We start from the raw sequence: 6266 nt of genomic DNA on the forward strand, positions 1-6266 counted from the left end.
TTTTGACAGAAAACCCTTCGAAGGAAGCTTCAACTCTTCGAACCATATCCAGATATTTTTCAAGCTTCGGATCCTTAGCCTTGCAACTCTTGTCAATATGACCCGAAACAACCTGGGAATCAGTTTTAAGTATGGCCCTTCTGATTCCCATTGCTTTTAACTTCCGAAGACCTAGAATCAATGCTTCGTACTCAGTAATGTTATTTGTGCAATTAAAATCAAGCTTTGCCGCATAACAAGTTTTGACTTCGGAAGGTGAAACCAACACAGCAGCCGCTCCTGCTCCGAAGGTTCCCTAAGATCCATCACAAAACATTGTCCAGGCTTCGTTGTCTTTATTCGTTTCCTCCTCCTGAGCCCCTGGCGTCCAATCAGCAATAAAGTCTGCCAGCGCCTGTGACTGAATCGAAGATCTATGAACATATTCAATACAAAATTCATTGAGCTCTGCAGCCCATTTTCCAATCCTTCCAGTAGCTTCTCGGTTCCTCATAATATCCTTCAGAGGTTGTGATGAAGGAACAATTATGTTGTAAGCTTGGAAATAGTGCCGAAGCTTCCTGGAGGCCATCAAGACAGCATACAGTACCTTCTCCAACTCTGTATAATTTTTCTTTGATAAACTAAGAACCTCGGAAACAAAATATATTGGGGCCTGCCTTTTGACTTGATCATCAAGCTTCTCCTGGACAAGCGCTGCACTTACCGCTGAGTGCGAAGCTGCCACATATAATAATAAAGGAGCCCCTGGCATTGGTGGAGTCAATGTTGTTAGATCTATTAAATACTGTTTTAGCTCTTCAAAAGCCTTCTGCTGAATTGGTCCCCATTGAAAGACTTCTGCTGACTTCAGCACTTCGAAGAATGGTAAGTTTCTCTCTGCTGATCTGGATATGAATCTATTGAGAGATGCCAATCTTCCTGTCAATCTTTGAGCCCCCTTCTTTGTAGTTGGTGGCTCCATCCGAAGTATAGCTTCAATTTTACTTGGATTGGCTTCAATTCCCTTTGTTGAAACCAAGCATCCAAGAAATTTCCCCTTCTTCACTCCGAAGACGCATTTTTCTGGATTTAACTTTAAGCCAGCTTGCCTGAAACTGGCGAAGGTCTCCTGCAGATCAGCAATATGATTCTCCTGCTTCGTGCTTTTGACAATGATATCATCAACATAAGTTAGCACATTTCTGCCTATTTGAGATTGGAAAACCTTCGCAGTCATTCGGCTGAAACTTCCTCCAGCGTTTTTGAGCCCCTCAGGCATCCGAAGATAGCAATATGTGCCACTTGGAGTTATGAAGCTAGTCTTCGGCTCATCTTCCTTCTTCATCCAAATTTGGTGATAGCCTGAATAACAGTCTAACAGACTCATGAGCTCTGAAGAAGCTGCTGCATCAACTAAAGAGTCTATCCTTGGTAGTGGGAATTCATCCTTCGGACAAGCCTTGTTAAGATCTGTAAAATCGATGCACATTCGCCACCTGCCATTGGCCTTTTTTACCATAACAGTGTTAGCTAGCCATTCTGGGTACTTCACTTCTCTGATAACTCCTGCACTGAGGAGTCTTTTGACTTCGTTGCGAGCTCCTTCGGCCTTATCATCTGACATTTTCCGAAGCCTTTGCTTTCTGGGTCTGAAGGATGGATCAACATTGAGCGAGTGTTCAATAACATCTCTATTAACTCCGCAGAGATCATTGGCTGACCATGCAAAAACATCCTTGTTATTGAACAAAAACCTTATCAAGGTTTTCTCCTGCTCTTCGGATAACTGAGAGCCTAACAGCACCTTCTGCTCTGCTATGTCCTCACATAAGAGCATAGGCTTCGGCTGATCTGCTGAAGCTGCTTTCTCCCTTCTGAATTTGTACTGTTCACAAGCTTCAGCTCCATCTATGTTATGGATTGCTTTTGAGTCAGTCCAATTGCCTTCGGCCCTTCTTGCAGCTTCCTGACTTCCATGAATAGCAATGGGTCCCTGATCCGAAGGTATCTTCATGCAAAGATAGGCAGGATGAAGGATTGCTTCGAAGGCATTGAGGGTACCACGACCAATAATTGCATTGTAAGGGTATTCCATGTCAACAATGTCAAACACAACTTGCTCAGTTCTAGTGTTGTTGATGAACCCGAAGGTCACTGACATGGTGATCTTGCCCAGTGCTACAATCTGCCTTCCTCTGAAGCCACAGAGAGGATGTGTAGCATCATGAATCTTATCCTCTGGCTCTTGCATTTGTCTGAAGGCCTTAGCAAATATGATGTCAGCTGCACTGCCTGTGTCAACCAAGACATTGTGAACCAGAAATCCTTTGATAACACAAGAGATAACCATGGCATCGTTGTGTGGGTAATCTTTGAGCTGAAGGTCCTCTTGGGAAAAGGTAATAGGAATGTGAGACCATCTTGACTTGATGAAGGGTCCTTGCACCCCAACATGTTGTACCCTTCTCTGTGCTTCCTTCTTCTGTTTCTTGTTAGCTGGCTCTGAGGACGAGCCACCTGTGATCGGGAGCACCAGCTTCGGGTCCGAAGCAGCTCCAGCTTGGTCGTTGAACGAAGCCATCAGCTCAAAAAGTGGAAGTGAGTTCACCGGAGGTGGGCGCCAATGTTGGAGACTTGTTCTCAAATGCTATGAATTAAGAACAAGGCAACATAAAATGTTAAATGTTACCGTCCTTCGTCCATGAAGCATTATTCCTTTGAGGATAATGGATCTTGGACGAAGGTTGATGAGAGTATTATTACGAAGTTGAACCTTCGTAATAAACTTTCAATAAACATTGTAAGATAATGTGAAATAGAAGGTATAAGATGAATGGGTAAATCACAAATGCATTATATTATATTTACTTAATATATTGAATCATTAAATACAATGATACCTATGCCTTGGCAAAGGTTGAATTCCGAGAGATGTGATTGCAAAATCCAGAATGTGTGAACAGTAACGGAATACTGTTCACTATTTATAGGCACAGGACGCAGCCTGTGAGGAATTACAAGTATGCCCCTTATAAAAACTTACAACATTGACTCAGACATTTATGGACTAAAAGGTCATTCTATCTTTAAGTCGGTTTGTAATGCCGAAGCTTTACGAAGAGGAACCTTCGGCTATCTTATACAAACAGCTTCATCCGAGGACCACTTCTTTCTATAAGACCTTCGACGACGAAGCATAGACCCAACATTACCGTACGCCGAATTCTCATACAACAACAGCCATCAGGCCAGCATCAAAATGTCACCATTCGAAGCACTGTATGGAAGAAAATGCCAGACTCCCCTAATGTGGTCCAATGTAGGGGAAAGAACACTAGAAGGACCCGACTTTGTTAAAGAAGCCGAAGAAAGAGTTGCTTTGATCCGCAGAAGGTTACTTGAAGCTCAGAGTCGACAGAAGAGTTACGCAGACAATAGGCGAAGGGAGCTCAGATTTGAGGAAGGAGATTTTGTTTATCTCAAGGTTTCCCCGATGCGTGGTGTCAAAAGGTTCCAGATGAAAGGAAAGCTAGCACCCCGTTTCGTCGGTCCTTACCCTGTCATTTCCCGAATAGGACCTGTGGCATACCGTCTTGAGCTACCAGAATCCATGTCAGATATTCACAATGTGTTCCATGTGTCTCAACTCCGCAAATGTCTAAAAGTACCAGAAACCCGTATCGAGGCAGAAGCAATTCAGATTCAAAAAGATCTCCAGTACCGGGAAAAGCCAGTGAAGATTCTCGACTCAGCAGTCAGAAGAACCCGCAATTCAGAAGTGAAGCTCTGTAAGGTTCAGTGGAGCAGAGATGGGGAAGAGGAAGCCACCTGGGAAAGTGAGGACTCTCTGAGGAAGGAATACCCTTACCTTTTCTCGAGCCCCGTCTGAATCTCGAGGGCGAGATTCCTTTAAGTGGGGTAGGTTTGTAGCATCCCAAAAATCCTAATCTAGGTTTGAAACCCTAATCCACCTTTTACCCCTCCCTTCATCCTCTAATTCTAAAATCCTCCCCTAAATTTTCCTTCATCATATGCATACATTTTGTTTGATCACAAAAGCACCTCGCTTAGATTCTATTTTCTAAACACTTAGAGTATCTACAAAATAAGTTGTTCCAAAGAAAAAGATGCAAAATGGGAAATAGGAATTAGAAAGTAAAAAGAAAAAGAGAAAAGCCTCCTCCTCCCCCTGCTGGGCCGACTCTCGGCCCAAACCCGCGATTCTCCCCCCTTCCCGCGCCCGCGCTCCTCCTCTCGGCCCACTCCCGGCCTGCCTCCGCGCGCGCGCCAGCCCGCTCCGCACTCCGCCGCCCTCTCACTGACAAGCCAGCCCCACCTGCCAGCCGCCCTCTCTCACGCGCTCGCTTCCACTGGCAGACCGGCCCACCGGTCAGCCGCTTCGTCATCCTCCCCGCATACGACGCCCTGCCGTCCCTTCACCGCCGTCCTTCACCACCGTCTCTTCACCGCCGTCTCCTCGCCGCACAGGAAAGTTTGGCACCGCTCCGTCCTCCTCCCCTTGACCAGCGTCCTCGCCAGTACCGCCCCGCCGTAGCGTCCCCTCGGCGGCGCTGTGCGCCATTAATGGCGGCACCGGGAAGCTCGCCGGAGTCAGGGAGCTCCACCACTCCCCTCGCCCCCGCGCGCCTATAAAAAGCTCGCCCCGAGCCCCGTCTTCCTCGCACCAGCCTTGACCACTACCCTCCTCCCCTCGCCCGAGCCCAATTCGTGAAGCGCCGCCGTCTCCCCCCTCTCCGGTGAGTCCCTCCCCCTCTTCTCTCTCCCTCTCTGTTAGCCCAGCAAGCGATTGAGTTAGCCTAGCCGCTTCCTCACCTTGCCGCAAACGCAATACACCACTCCCCCACCCCGATTGCTCGCCCAGAGCTCACCGACGGCAACCCCGCCGCGAAGCTCCGCCACCTCCCCGCGGGCAGCCCCCTCCCGACCTCCTCGGACCAAATTGAGCCCACCTCTAGGTCCGCCATCCCCTCCCCATGCTAAGGCGCCTACACATTGCCCAAGAACCGGGCCACCGGCGGCGAACCGCCGCCAAGCCCACCGGCGGCCGAGTCCTCCCCGCGGACGGCCGGTTCACCCCCCCCCCCCCCCCGTCAACCGTAACGCCGTTCCTTCTTCCCCCCTCTCGCTGGCAAGTGGGCCCTATGCGACGCCGTCACCCCCCCCCCCCACAGTCGCGCCGTTCTCCCCGCTCGTGGGCCGCCGCTGGGCCGAAAGCGCCTCAGCGCGCGCTCGCGCCCGGGGTGGGCCAAAATTCGTGCCCTCGGCCCAGATAAGAGGGATTCCCTTCTCTTTTTCTTTTCCACCCTTTTTCCCATTTAATTAGTATTCTTCAATATTTTATGCACCAAAAATTATCCAAATAATTTCTAAAGATCTCATACAACAATGATGTTAGAAAATGACACACTATAATTTGTAAATCCCTGTTGATGTATTGTTTTATTGCCTGTTTTCCTAGAAGAAGCGGGGATCGTTGATCCGGAACCCGTAGCCCCGGAAGAGGGACCAGAGCCCGAACTTCCGGAAGTAGGTCTTCTGTGCCAGGAAAGCTTCGACGAAGGCAAGTCCAACCTTCCCTTGATGCATAAATTACCTATTCTCTCTACTACTGCCTAGGCCGGGAATCATGGGGGAATATTGCATTGTGAGTGAGAGATGGCCCGCATTAGCATATACTTTCTGGATTCGTAATGTGGTTTGGAAAGAAGGGCAAAGTGTTTCCCCTAATAAAGTCTCTTCTTGAAAAGTTTTGTGATGAAGGGTACTCACCCTCATCACCCTGGGAGTGGGATGATCAGGGACTCCCTGGTTTAGGGGAGGGCCTAAGGTGTTGGCTCAGCTGGTTTAGGCGTGAGCAGAAGGATTGTCCCCCCATATAAGGACCGGTTTGTCACTTTCACTACCTGTACTCCTTTGTCGTACAACCACTCGAGACTGTGTGGGCAGTCACTCAATCCGAACTCGTGTGGTCCGACCCCAGGGTTAAGAAGGCTGGGGAGCACCGGGAGGATAAGGAGGGGGAAAGTTTTGTCCGGTTTGGGCATGGTGGTGGCCTGACTCCTTCCGGATAACCGTTAAGGTTAGGATGCACGAGTAAGGAAAGAGATCCGGCATTCGGGTCTCGCGACGGTGAGATCGCAGAAACCGGGCTAGTGGGTAAAGTGTACCCCTCTGCGCAGAGTTGAAACCTATTCGAATAGTCCGTGTCCACTGGTATGGATGAGTCTGGTATGGTATGGCAATTAGAACTTTCTCTCTAAGTT

The sequence above is a fragment of the Zea mays genome, chromosome 2, assembly GCF_902167145.1.
Source record: "Zea mays cultivar B73 chromosome 2, Zm-B73-REFERENCE-NAM-5.0, whole genome shotgun sequence".
Lineage (NCBI taxonomy): Eukaryota > Viridiplantae > Streptophyta > Magnoliopsida > Poales > Poaceae > Zea > Zea mays.